General features: G+C 42.2%; 1 protein-coding gene across 3 annotated transcripts in view; it reads left to right on the top strand.

The window, feature by feature from the left end:
- The window catches only part of PPP2R3A (protein phosphatase 2 regulatory subunit B''alpha), a 148,724-nt gene that overhangs the window by 10,995 nt on the left and 123,157 nt on the right, over positions 1–14,572 (top strand). For all 3 annotated transcript variants that reach the window (XM_079795331.1, XM_079795329.1, XM_079795330.1), the window contains one exon: positions 13,327–13,514. The gene's annotated coding sequence lies outside the window, so the exon portion shown is untranslated. The remainder of the gene's footprint in view (positions 1–13,326; positions 13,515–14,572) is intronic.

Genomic DNA, 14,572 nt, shown 5'->3' on the forward strand with positions numbered 1-14,572 from the left:
CCTGTCCCATCTCAGTGAATAGCAGCTCCATTCTTCCAATAGTCCAGGCCAAAAACCATGGCATTATCCCTGACTCTCTTCTTTCCTTTCACCCTACAATCAGTCTATCCACAAACCCTGTTGGTTCTACCTTCAGAATGTATCTAGAATTGGTCACATTCCACCATATCTACTCACTTATGTGTGGAATCTAAGAAAAACAAAGGAACTCATAGATACAGAGAACAGACTGGTGGTTTCCAGAGGCGGGGGTGGATGGGAGTGTGAGTGGGAACTGTGCCAAATGGGTGGAGATGGTCAAAAGGTACAAACTCCCAATTATAAATGGTGTGCAAACCACCATTATATCTCACCTGTATTATTTCTATAGCCTCTTTCCCTGCTCCTGTCCTTACTCTCCTAGACCTGTTCTCAACACAGCCCCTAGAGGGACCTGTTAAATTAAGTTCTCAGCTCAGAGGCTTTATACTTACAAGGTGCCCCATAATCCAACCTCCCCCTCTTTACCCATCTGACCTCATCTACTACTGCTCTCCCCTGTGCTTACTTTGTCTCAGTCACAAATGGTATCCTGTTCTTCCTCCAACAAACCAGCCGTGCTCCTGCCTCAGGACCTTTGCTTTCCCCTAATAAAGTATCTACAAAGCTCCCTCCCTACCTTCTTCAGATCTTTGCAAAGTTCACTTTTCTCAGTACTCCCTGTGCCCCTTCTTTTTCAAACTCTGCTTCCCAGACCTCTTAGGACGCTGGGTGTTCCCTCCCTCACTCCCCAGACTGAACCATCCTAGACCATCTGGCTCACTGAACTGCCATGAGGACCATCATGGTAGTTCAGTGAGCAAGAACGCCTGGGTGTCTGAGCATTTTGTGGAACCCCAGCACCAGCCCTCAACTTCTTTTGCATAAGAGAGAAATTTAACTTTTATCTTGTTTGAACACTCTTGTTTTCGGCTTTATGTTATATGCAGCATAAAAATACTTGTCTTATTTATTTATAGTTTTTATGTTGTAGATACCCATTCTTTATTATAAGATCTGGACAGCTAAAAAAATCATGGTAAATATTCATTACATATGATGAAGTTGTTTTGGCTATAGATGAAATGAGAGACCAAAAGATGGAAGAAGGTATAGTATTATGAAAGCAAGAGCTTAAAGAAAAACTGAAGGAGACAGACTATCAGTGAAGATGTATATTTTTGCATGTCATAGAAGTTGATTGGTTTTAAGGAATAAATATCCACTTAAAGTATACAAGTAAAAAGGTTATTTATAGTCAAAATAAACAAAGAACACATCAATTCACTCCAGTTTTATTAGTGCAGTCAGCCATCATGGAAACTAAACATATTCTCTGTCTCTCCCCCCTCCCTGCCTCCCCCCCTTCCTCCTTCCTCTCCCCCCCTCTCTTTCTCTCTCCCTTCCTCCCTCCCTCCCCTCCCTCTCCCCCTCTCTCTTTCCCTTTCTTTCCCTTCCTCCTTCCCCCTTCTCCCTCTCTCCCTCCCCCCCCTCTCTTTTTCTCTCTCTGCTCTGTTTTCTTAACCCCATTTTCTTCTGTCATGTTGCTTAGCATGGGTACTCCAAAACAGTGGCTTCAGCCATCAAATCTGTAGAACCTTTAAAATGTCTTAGCACTTCAATTGCAAATTTCCAGGAGAGATATGATTGGCCTATCCTGCTTGAGTTACTGTCCCAGCCAAATTTGATGAGGGATTAGAAAGCATGTGACACATGGAGTTGTCCCATCTAGCCTGTGGACAAAGCTGGTCTATAAGAAGTAGTGTCATTACTTGTTTGAAAAGGAATTAATTGGTGCCCTGAGCTCGGGGGGGGCGGGGGGGAGGTAGTATAAAATATGTACAGCCCCCCCCCCCCCCCCACATACACACACACCAAAAAAAGATGCTAAGAGTATAGTAGGAAAGGAAGATTGGGTTAGTTTACATGAACCACTGTCCATTCTGTAGCTCTAGGCCAGTGGTCGGCAAACTCATTAGTCAACAGAGCCAAATATCAACAGTACAACGATTGAAATTTCTTTTGAGAGCCGAATTTTTTAAACTTAAACTTCTTCTAACACCACTTCTTCAAAATAGACTCGCCCAGGCCGTGGTATTTTGTGGAAAAGCCACACTCAAGGGGCCAAAGAGCCGCATGTGGCTCACGAGCCGCAGTTTGCCGACCACGGCTCTAGGCAGCTTTGTTGCCCTAGTAATCTTTACAGATGATTCCCACCCAACAGAAGTTAGGGGTCTTAGGGGGTGAGATGAAGAAAATACTAACTTTAGGAATATAACAAATTTTTCATAAGATCTCTACTATAATATCTGTCTGGTATAGATAGATACCTTGGGCCAAAGTCCGTTTCCCTTTAACCAGTTAACTGCCATGATATTTTGAATTTAATTAAAAAAGGTCCACCGCTTGCGTCTATAGATGCTTATGGCGTACAAATGGTTAATAGCCTTCAAGCAGTGTACATTGTAGGGATAAATACAGTAACTGTGTAAACTATCAAAGTAATTTCAGATACGGATAAGTGCTATACAGACATTAAACTGAATAATGGGGTAGAGAATAATGAGCTGGTACCTTGGTCAAGGGAGAAGAAGAGGCTGTTGGAGGAAATAAAAAAAGGCCAGGGGGAGAGCAGTGCAAGATGAAGTAAGGGATTGGTAGGCAAATTTCTGGAGCTGTATTAAGTAAGGAGTTTAAATTTTGTCCAAATGGGGTGGGTAATTATTAGAACATCTGAAACAGGAGAGCAATTTGCTGTAATTTACAGGGTGGAATAAAAAGTAGGTTTACAGTTGTGAATACACAAAACACAGAGTTTATTCTTATATTATTTATTCATTATTGTGTTATTTTCTGTACAAACAACTGTAAACCTATTTTTGCCCCAATTTATGTATTACTTTGGAGCAGGCGTCCTCAAACTATGGCCCGCGGGCCACATGTGGGTGTTTTTGCCGTTTTGTTTTTTTACTTCAAAATAAGATATGTGCAGTGTGCATAGGAATTTGTTCATAGTTTTTTTTTAAACTATAGTCCGGCCCTCCAGCGGTCTGAGGGACAGTGAACTGGCCCCCTGTTTAAAAAGTTTGAGGACCCCTGCTTTGGAGAATGACTGGAATATGTAGAGGCAAGAGTGGAAGCAGAGAAACCAGTTTAGAAGGCTGTGACAGTAGTGCAGGTGGTAGGGGATGAGGATTTGGGCCAGGATTTTAGCAGTGGAGATAATGAGAAGTGGTGAAAATTGAGAAAGATTTCAGAGATAGGATTGTCAGGTCTTATGAGTTTATTCTGGATGTAGCCTACAAATATGGCAGATGATTATTTCATTTTTATGGACTTCCAAACACCTAACAAGTACCTTGTAAAAAGTCTTTTTGCCTCAATAAGGTACTCTGGTTGTATATAACCAAGCTATCTGGTTGTCTGTCTATACAGTAAGTAATTAATAACAAACCCTTGCTGAGCCTCACCTGCAGATTATAGGGACTCTTGAGTGTACATGTCAGCTGAATGAAGAACTTTGTCTCATTTCTTCAGGGTTCTCAGGATTCTCCTCATACCCCTCAGGAAACAGTGTCTCAGGGTTTTCCTCTTACCCCTCAGGATACTTGAGGCTGAAGGACAGTTGTGGGTTGGTGAGGTAGGCTTACTGTGCTCAATCTCCATACCGGCTTCTGGCTTTTTGGTTTGGGCCTTCATCATGTCTCCCTGTTTAGCTTCTTGCAGTTGAATCTTGCTCTCAACTCTGCTTTCATGTCTGGTGTCAGTATTCTTTTTCCCAACACCCTTTTCTTCCCCAGCTTCCTCTTCCTCCCCAACACTTCTGTCTTGGTAATGAATAAAATATTTTCACCAAAATTGTGGCCACAAAGCCCCCCAAGGGTTGTTTGTTTAGTTAGGTTCTACTCTTGAACCAACAGCACCAGAACCTTTTGCCTGCAGTTGTTTTTTAGACAGACAAATGCTTCGTTTGTCTTCCAATGGGCACGCTCAGAGATTCTTTGGATCAGTGCAAAAATGAACTAATGACCTTAATTGTGATAAGACCTTACCTAAGATATGTCTAGGTTGATTAAATAGAGAGGATCAGTGGGGCCAAGAAATAAGATACCAAAACTGTACCCAGGATAGAAACTAAGAAATGTGGTAATAGTGGGTTCTGTTGAGGGACACATGTGAAACCTAGAGGAACACATGAAAACTGAAGGTTGTCAGTTCAAAATAATTTGTTTCCTTACCTGGAGATATTTCCACTGGGCTCTTGCCCTGGTCCCCTACCCCAGCATCTGAGTTCCCACAATTAGAAAATATTGTTTAATTCCTATTTTATGCTGTGCACTGGCTACATGTGGATATGAGGATGAGTAAATTGTAGTGGCTTTCTGATTCATCTCTGCTTCTGCATCCCCGATCCATCACACTGTCACCTGAATCCCACCACCCCCCTTCCTGAGAAACGATAGCAGTGCTGTAAATGCTTAGTAAATACTTTGTGAATAAATGGAAATTATTTCCTTCTTCTGTTCAGAGGATCTTTGCACATAATCTTTGTATTTATATGTTTTCTCCAAATCAAATCTCATGTTCACTCTTCTATTAATTTTTTTTCTTGCCCCGATATTTGTAGTTCTTCCACATTGAGAATCGTATGCATTTTTCATTTTACTCTTGTTGATTTAATCTTATAGGTCACTTGTTCTAAAAATAATTAAGCTTTATGCTTAGTCTTTTGTCATATCTTATATAAATTCTATTACTAGATATGGTGCCATTTATGAATATGCTTTTTAAAAAAATTAAATCTTTATTGTTTAGATTATTACAGTTTCTCTTTTTTCCCCCCATAGCTCCCCTTCACCCGGTTCCTATCCAACCCTCTGCCCTTACCCGCCCCCCCAGTGCCCTCATCCGTAGGTGTACGATTTTTGTCCAGTCTCTTCTCGCACCCCCCACACCTCCTTCCCCCCGAGAATTGTCAGTATAATAGAATTAGGGGCATAGAAAGGGAGTGGACTGACAATATGTAAATATCTGTGTTTTCCGATGGTCTTAGGCTCTACAGTAGCGCTTCTCAACCTGTGGGTGGTTCTCAACCTGTGGGTCGTGACCCACAGGTTGAGAACCGCTAGCAGGGTCGCCTAAGACCATCGGAAAACACAGATATTTACATTACAATTCATAACAGTAGCAAAATTAGTTATGAAGTAGCAACGAAAATAATTTTATGGTTGGGGGTCACCACAACATGAGGAACTGTATTAAAGGGTCGTGGCATTAGAAAGGTTGAGAACCACTGTTCTAAAGGGTTAGGGTATGTCATGGGAGAAAGTGGCTAAGATGGGGTAGAAAACAAGATCAACATAATTATCATTGTGGACAAAAAGTCAAGAAACTAAGAGGCCAGGATATCAGATGGGTTATCTATTTGGATGTTGAAATGAATAACAGTTGTAACAGAAATAGTGTTGAAGTGACAGTGAGCCAAAACCTACGATAATCAAGGAATGAAAGAGACTGACCTTGGGGAGACTTAAATACTGCACTAAGGAAGTGTAGTGGGTGATAGAGTCTAATGCTCTGTGACTCAAAGCAGGGGATTTTTGGAGAGGGCAGAGGGAGAATGGACAGGAAGTAGCAATGAGGAACAAGAAGGCACCTACCAGGTCTCATGTTGAAGGGTATCGAAGAGAGTCGTCATCTAAGAGGGCTACAGAGAAAGCATCATACTCAGGGGAGAGCCCAGTTTCCACTTAAGCTTAAAGGAAGTTGAAGAAAGCTTTAGAAATGAGGTCCAGGATATGCGGATTTTGCTGATATCTACCCATGAGTCCCACAGAGCTCAGTGGAAGGGTTTGGATTTCAGGAGATGGGATAGAGGCTTAGATACATACCATCATCAGTCATTATCATCTCTCCCATGCATATATCATTAATTCCTTTTCCCCTCTCTCACTTCAGCATCCATGCCTGGCTAAACCACAGTACTGATTAAATCCAACTCTTTGCCTGTTCCATGCCTGTAAAATCATACTGCTGAGCTTGCCTTAATTTAATGATGTAACCTCAAGCAGACTCGTAATGTTGCCTGGCAATCATACTAGATTTCCCCAGTCATTTTCTCTGTTTCATCTCCTCCTCAATGACTATTGCATGTCTTTATTCTCCTCACATGTTCACCATCCCCTCCCCACGCTTCACTTTCAACTGGTGACCTTGCCTCCTATTTCAGAAAAAAACTAGGAAAAAAAGAGCTTTTACAAGTTGTCACTACCACAGCTCTCCACTCCTGAAGTGGTATCCATGTACTGTGCTTTCTGTCCTGTTACTGTGAAAGAACTAACCTATCTAAGTGCTTTATAATCTTTTTTCTTATAGCATTTTCCCCTCTTTTGACTCATTGTCTTATATGTGAAAACTAGGGGCCCAGTGCATGAATTCGTGCAACTTGAAAGGAACTGTGGGCCAGGAGGCTGTGGTGGGGCCAGGAGGCTGTGGTGGGCACAGGGGTAGGTCTCGGCCCATCCTTCATGCCCCCGCCTGGCCCCTTCCACCGTGGCTCCCCTGTCTGCTGACAGCCCTGCTCCCACCACTGCCACTCCCATGCGCTGACGGCGCCGGCCCCGCTTGCACCCGCTGATGGCATAGAGCGATTGGGGCTGGTGCCAGCAGCGGGTATGAGTAGGGCCATCACCGGCAGCAGATGCGAGAGGCGGCTGCTGGCCCTGATCGCCCCTCAGGATCAGGGGGAGGTGGAGAAGCCCTGAGGGGCGATTGGCTCCGGCAGCCGCCGCTCACACCCGCTGACGGCGCCAAGCAATCAGGGCTGGTGCCAGGCGCCGGCAGCAGGTGCGAGTGCTCGGCAGGACTGTGGCCCACAGGAGCAAAGAATTTCCAGTAACCACCAGAAGGAACACCCCGATGACAGTGACCTGCGCCCCCACTCACCGGCTCCACCATCCCGCCATGGCCGACGCCCGCCATGTTCCGCGCTCTGCCGCTGGCTGCCGATGCCCGCCATGTTCCGTGCATGCCCGCTGGTGGTCAGCGCATGTCATAGTGACCAGTTGTTCGGTTGTTCCGACATTTGGTCTATTTGCATATTAGGGTTTTATATATATAGATGTGCTTTTATTTCTCTCATCTTATAAATAATCCTCCTTGACTCCATTTTCCCCTCTACCTATTGCCTTATTTCAATGAAATTTCATGGCAAAACTTCTTGAAAGAGTTGTCTATATTACTTTGCTATTTCTCTTTCCATTCTATTTTGTAATCAAGTCAGTCAGATTTCATCCCTGACATTTCCATTAAGACCACTCTTAACAGTTACCAGTCATGTCTACATCTGTCATTTCTCAGTACTTACTTTACTTAACATTCAGGAGCAGAGTTGATCACTCCCTGCTCCTTAAAAGGGTTTCTTCACTTGGTTTCTAAGATACTTGTCAAGAACCATAAAAGATCTGAGAGTTTACTTTTTTTGTAAGCTAAAAAGTTAGCCTGCCACAGTTCATGTATGATGGTGGAAGACACAAGACTTCTGGATCAGGGACAAAAGATAGTTTATTACTTACAGCAGTAGCAGTAGCCATAGCAGCAGTGTTTTGTACTGGTTCTCTGAGTCCAGTTACCTTCAAGGCAGTGTGAAGGGAGCCAGTTTGCACTTGCACACATGATGGGTTGTATTATTAGAAAAAACCAAAACCTTTTATAATGGGCATGCCTTCTGTTTGTTCCAGAGGGGAACACTGTCATACTGGACAGTGATCTTGTGCTCCAGAGGGAGACACTACCAAGTCTTTCAATGTTGTTGCTATACAACATTATTCTCCTCCTCCTCCTCCTCCTCCTCCTCCTCCTCCTCCTCCTCCTCCTCCTCCTCCTCCCCCTCCCCCTCCCCCTCCCCCTCCCCCCCTCCCAAGGACATACTTAGAAAGAGGAAGGGAGGAGAGAGAAAAAGAGAAACATTGATCTGTTGCCTTCCATACACTCCCTTAAGGGGGATCAAACTTGCAACCCAGGTATGTGCCCTGACTGGGAGTTGAACCAGCAACCTTTTGGTACACAGTACATTGAACCAACTGAGCCACTCAGGCCAGACGCTTTACAAACTTTCTTGAAAAGATAGTCTAAAACTATTATATATCATGACTATAAGTGAGTCAGTGCCTCACTTGCAATGTGTGCAGAAACATGAGAGACCCATGGAGAACTGTCTCATAATTCCTCCCTCTTTGGCCACTTTTTTTCTATCTCCTCTGCGATTCTTCCCCAAACTCTAAATCTGTACTGGGAAATACTGTAGCCACTAGCAGCATGTAGCTATTTGATTAAATTTTCAGTTATTCAATTGCAACTGCCATATTTCAAGTACTCAATAGCCATATGTGGGTAGAGGCTTCCTATTGAATGTTACAGATACATAAATATTTCATCATCACAGGAATTTCCATTAGGGCTACTCTGTATGTGTACATACACCCACTCAGCCTTTGCATGTTTCTTTTTGTATTTCTTTACAGAAATATGGAATCTTATAGAACAAGATTTATTATAAAACTAGAGGCATGGTGCATGACATTCGTGCATGGGGGGAGGGGATGGGGGGGTTCCTCAGCCCGGCCTGCGCCCTTTAGCAGTCCCTCAGTCCAGCCTGCACCCTTTAGCAGTCCGGGAGCTCGTCAAAGGGAGCAGGCCTAAGCAGTCAGTGGACATCTTTAACACTGCCGGGAAGGCGGGAGAGGCTCCTGCCACTGCAGCTGTGCACACCAGCCATCAATCAGCCCGGCATGTGGCTGAGCAGTGCTCCCCCTGTGGGAGCGCACTGACCACCAGGGGGCAGCTCCTATGTTGAGTGTCTGGCCCCCTGGTGGTCAGTGTGTGTCATAGTGACCCGTTGTCCCACCATTGGGTCAATTTGCATATTACCCTTTTATTATATAGGATAAATATTCCTATATATTTCTGTTTTCCCTCCCTTGGTGATCTAGTATCAGGACTATAAAAATAACTCAAATTTGTGTCAGCCCAATTATCTTCCCTAAAGTCAATATTCAATTCGCCAACATCATTCTGTACATCTTTACCTGAATGTTTAATAGGCAAGTCACAACATTCAAAACAACTACTGACCTTTCTTGCTGTCACTACTTCCTCGGCCACCAACAAATCTGTTCTTCCTTTTGTCTTCCTAGTCTCAGATCATATCAGTTCTCTTCTTACAGTCAGTTGTTTAAGCAAAAAAACAAACAAAACGATTTTTAAAAAACTAACCTTTAGATTCATCCTTGACCTCCCTCTTTCCCACAAAACCCGCTCATTTGTCCCATTGGCTCCTGTTTCAAAACATATCCAGTATCTAACTATTTCTCATCCTTCCCCTGCTACCACCTATTCCAAACCAGCATCATTTTTTGCCTGGATTATTTCAGGTAAATTTGGTCTCTCTACTCTTGTTCCCTGTAGTCTATTCTCTTCACAGTAATCAGAGTGATCTTACTAAAAATTAATTCAGATCATGTCATTTCTCTGTTCACAATTCTTCAGTAGCTTCCCATCTCAGTCAAAGTCAAAGTCTAGTCTCACTCTTGCTAAAACATTCAAGACAGGCTTTCACCTCAGAGCCTTTGGAGTTGGTGTTCCTTCCATCTCTTCCTCCCAGTGTACCCACACACATTTTCAATCCTCATGATACTGTCTTATTGAAGAGACCAGGCTAATTGTCGTATAGAACGACCCATATCATGAATTTCTGTTTCCTCATGGTATTGTTTAACTTATTTCTCTATTGCCTGTTTTTCCTGTAATTGGACATTAGCTCTAAAAGATTGATTAAAGCTAAATATTTTTGGCACGAACACTCCAAAAATGATACTTCTATACATTGCATCATATCAAGAGGTACATATAATCTGATTGTTTAAGGTGTTAAGGTGATGACTTTCAGATTCCTCCATTATAAATTTACATTTTTACCTTTGTAGTTAACAAATAATCCGAAGGGTGAATGATATTTTTTTAAATCCTGTGATTTTAAGGATATTTTTAGCTGTTAAACTCTTTTTTTTTTTAAATAAAAGATGTTTTGGAGATCTAATATATAAAACAGATAAAAGCAGAGTTATTTTGGTTGCAGTGGGAAATGCCTAGTATTGGCAGCTTCCAAGGGAACTCTGACAAGCACAGTTTGTAACTCACAGAGCCAGGTCAAAGGACAGAGGCCCAGAGAGGACACATGAAGTCTTCAAGGCCACCTAGCATCTCACAAGAAAGGCTCAGTGCACTTCCTGTTAGAGCCCAGTTTGGGGATCTCTGTCACTTCCCTGGAAAGCTGTGGTTGTGGATTATCACTAGAATGACACTTGGTTTTTCCCTGGCAGTCCACTCACTGTTTTAGTTATCTGAGTGCTTTCTTTGACATTCTATCTGTTCTGCAGATGTGAAGATTTGAAATTACTTCATTTTTAGTGTGTGTTGGGTCGCAAGCTTTTTTTGTTTCCCTTTTGGAAATTCCTCTTCATCCACAAAGAATTCCAGATTCAGACATTATTCATCTTATGTCTGGAACACTAAAATCTCAAGAGCTTCCACATGTCTTACCTCTTTCCACCTTTAGAATATTGAAAATGCTGCCACAGCTAAAGTCAGTTTTATCATTTGCTTGCTGCTTGCTTCCTTTCTTCACCTTATACAGTCTAATGTGCCTTCGTAGAGGACTGAATAAGTAAATTTGGCATATCCACACAATGTATACAAGATATGTAGATTTTTATTTTCATGGAAAGTAGAAAAAGAAAGTAATAAATTATAACTAAATCTCACTTTTGTTAAAATATATATATACATATAAAATAAATATTCACAAAAATCCCCAGCTCTGTGTTATGTTTTTAAAGCCAGAAAGGACATTTACAAAAATGTTCACATTGATACTATCTCTAGGGGTGATCTTTGCCTCTCTCTCTCTCTCTCTATCTCTCTCTCTCTCTCTCTATCTCTCTATCTCTCCAGGCATGTCTTATTTCTCCAATCATCTATACTAATAAAAGGATAATATGCTAATTAGATCGGGAGACCTTCCGGACAAAGCCATGGTGGCGGGGCTGAGGCAGAGGCAGTTAGGGGTGAGCAGGTTGGCAGAGGGGGCCAGTTGGAGGTGAGCAGGTCGGCGGGGGGTGGGGGGGCAGTTGGGGGCAAGCAGGTTGACGGGGGGGGGCAGTTGGGCACGAGCAGGCCGGCAGGGGGCCAGTTGGGGACGAGCAGGCCGGCAGGGGGCCAGTTGGGGGCGAGCAGGCCGGCGGGGGGCGGGGGGCAGTTGGAGGCAATCAGGCCAGCAGGCAGAGTGGTTGGGGCGATCAGGCAGGCAGGCAGGTGAGCAGTTAGGAGCCAGCAGTCCTGGATTGCGAGACCTGTGGGATTGGGCCTAAACCAGCAGTCAGACATCCCCCAAAGGGTCCCAGATTGGAGAGGGTGCAGACCAGGCTGAGGGACACCCTCCTTCCCCCACACCCCCCAACGCACAAATTTTGTGCACCGGGCCACTAGTTACTTTTATGTTAAGATTAAAAAATAAACAACTTTGAGCTGTCAAATCTAAGCTGAATTGAAGGCAATTCCAGGCCCCTCCCCAGCTTTCTGGCATCCATACCACCCTTTGGGATTTTTTTCATGTTCTCTTATCATCCCATTCAAGCAAGTTTTCCCTTGACCATGCTCTATTGATTTTACACCAGGTTCCTGGTCATTTTCTAGAATTGTCCAGTTGGCTCTGAAGAGCCTCATGCATTGAAAAGATGTAAAAATTATGTTCTAAAAGTAACTGTCACTAAAATGTAATCTCCACTGGCCCAGGAGGAAGATAAATATCTGTTGAATTAATTGATCTATTCTTTTTTGTCTCATTTCTTTTACTCCGTAAGTTCCTTACAAGACAAGCTTTGCTTGTTTTTTGCAATGCCCTTAACATTTTAGGTAATTAATATAAATAAATGAATAAAGTATTTTTTAATGTTTTTATTGATTTCAGAGAGAGGAAGGGAGAGGGAGAGAGAGAGATAGAAACATCAATGATGAGAATCATCTGTCAGTTGCCTCCTGCATGCCCTCTGCTGGGCATGAGCCGACAACCTGGGCATGTGCCTGACCTGGAATCTAACCATGACCTCCTGGTTCATAGGTTGATGCTCAACCTCTGAGCCACACTGGCCAGGCAAATAAAGTCTATTTTTCAAATCCATAACTTAATAAAAATAAATTTAAGATCTTTTAGCTTCAGTCAGAATTTGTTCTTACAGGGATATAGAAAAGCACAATATTTAAAGATGGAAGACATTCAGATTCTGCTCATAGATTTGTGATCATGGATTAGTTATTTAAGCCCCTGAGCTGCCTTCATCTGTAGCCTCATTGATTCTTTTCTGGACTCTACAGAGGCCTTCTACCTGACCTACCTAGTTTTGGTCTTGCTTCTCAAGTCTGTCTGCCCTCCACCTACAGAGTAACTCTAACCTTGTCCCCGCCTTCCTCCACTGAAACTTCTCAGGGCTCTGATGCTAAGTTGCCTCTGCCCCACTCCTTCAACTGTAGCTCCTAGAAGCCTCTCTTCACACCAGACTCTGGAATAATACCAAAATCCTGGCAGCTCCTCACACATCCCAGCCACCTCTTGCTTTGCTCCCTTTGTCCACAAACCATTTTCCCTTGCTTCTTGTGGCCAACTACTTCTGCTCTACTCCAGAACTGAGCTTGGCAGTCTTCTTCTCTGGAATGTTTTCTTTGATGTAGAAGTTAGGTATCCTCTTTCTCTGCCTACTCACATTGTAAGCTGCTTTAAGGCAAAATCATTGATTATAGTTTGCTTGTCTTGAAGAGTGCCTGGCTTATAGTGGCACTCAAAAGTTTATTAAACTGCATTGTATATATATGTTCTTCTAACCTGTCCAAATGATTTTTAAATATAGAATGTATTTTGATTTTTATGTATTTCCAAAATAAGAAAAAGATTTAGAAAAGGAAAATATGTGAATTAAATTAACTTAAAATACTACCAGCAGACAGACAACTAGTGTTGATGTTTTGGTATGTAATAATTGTTTAAAATAGTAAAATTTTAACCCCCAAAGGTTCCTTTCAGAGCCAGTACTCAGAGCAACCAGTAGCTTTGCAAATTACATGCATTGAAAATTAATAGCCAGTTCATTGTGCTTCCCACATCAAGTAATACAAAATAGTTCTCTGGTAAAATATAGCTTTTTTTTACAAAAAGATTTTAACCAAGAAAAAATTTTTTGCTTTTCTCGTGTTCCCTAGATCCCAGAACCATCTTTCATCCTGTTTATCCAGAAGAGAAGGTGACATCCCAGTGAGGGAAGTGACTTGACCAACTTACTCAGTTGGTCAGTGTAGAAGCTGAAGCTGGGACAGGAGCTCCTGACTGCCCACCTGGTGCTTTACCCCTCAGGCACATTTTCTGTTTCTCCACTGGAGTAAAAATAAAAGTAAGTTTTTAAGCACTTTCTAATTTCCATAGGCTCAAATCAAGCCTGCTACTGAAATGTTCTTATTTTACATTTAGTCTCATTAAGACAGCCCTAAACCTAAAACATTAATCATTCTTTCAATATTCATGTATATAATTTCTTTGAGCATTAGAAAAATCTTCCCTTCTAAGAAATTTCTTCTCTCTCTCTCTCTCTCTCTCTCTCTCTCAACTCCTCACCTAAGGATATTTTTCCATTGATTTTTAGGGAGAGTGGAAGAGAGAGAGAAAGACAGAGAAACATCGATGTGAGAGAAACACATTGATTGGTTGCCTCCTGCATGAGCCCTGACCAAGGTCCAGGCTGAGGAGGAGCCTGCAGCCAAGGTACATGCCCTGGACCAGAATCAAACCCAGGACCCTTTGGTCTGCAGGCTGACGCTCTATCCACTGAGCCAAACCAGCTAGGGCCTAAGAAATTTCTTAATTTATTTTCCAAACTATTTTTGAAGTGAACACAACAAATAAAATATTCCAGGTCTCCTTTTTTTCCCTACAAGTAGTTTTATGGATCCTCTAAATTTTTCTCTTGGGATCAGTTTTCATACTGAGTCATCTACCAGAGAGTGCCTGTGTTTTTCAGGCAAACTAATAGTTTTATTATTTCTAAGTGACTCATTACTTCTGAATCATCACACCTTGTGTACTCTGTTAAATAAAAGCTTTTAATAATTTTTCTAAAATTTTTCCTCTTTTTTGTCTTCAAATGTCCCATCTAAGTGATATGGATATTTAATCACTTTTGTGTCTACAAGATTTATGTTGATTATTTTCTTCTTGAACCCTTTCATCAGTTGAAATAAGCAGTGGAAGTTCTTTACCTCATGCTTTCTGTTCCAGATGTTTCCTGAAATAGAACACAATAGCAACATAAAAAATATGTGTAACACCATTCTCTATTTTCCATCATTACACTTATGTTGTTTAAGGTTTTATTAGCTTAACAAATTTTTCCATAAAATTAGGGAGAAATACTTATAAAAGAAAACTATAGTTCTAATGTTTATTGGCAAACAG

This window comes from Cnephaeus nilssonii (genome assembly GCF_951640355.1).
Source record: "Cnephaeus nilssonii genome assembly, chromosome: 17".
NCBI lineage: Eukaryota > Metazoa > Chordata > Mammalia > Chiroptera > Vespertilionidae > Cnephaeus > Cnephaeus nilssonii.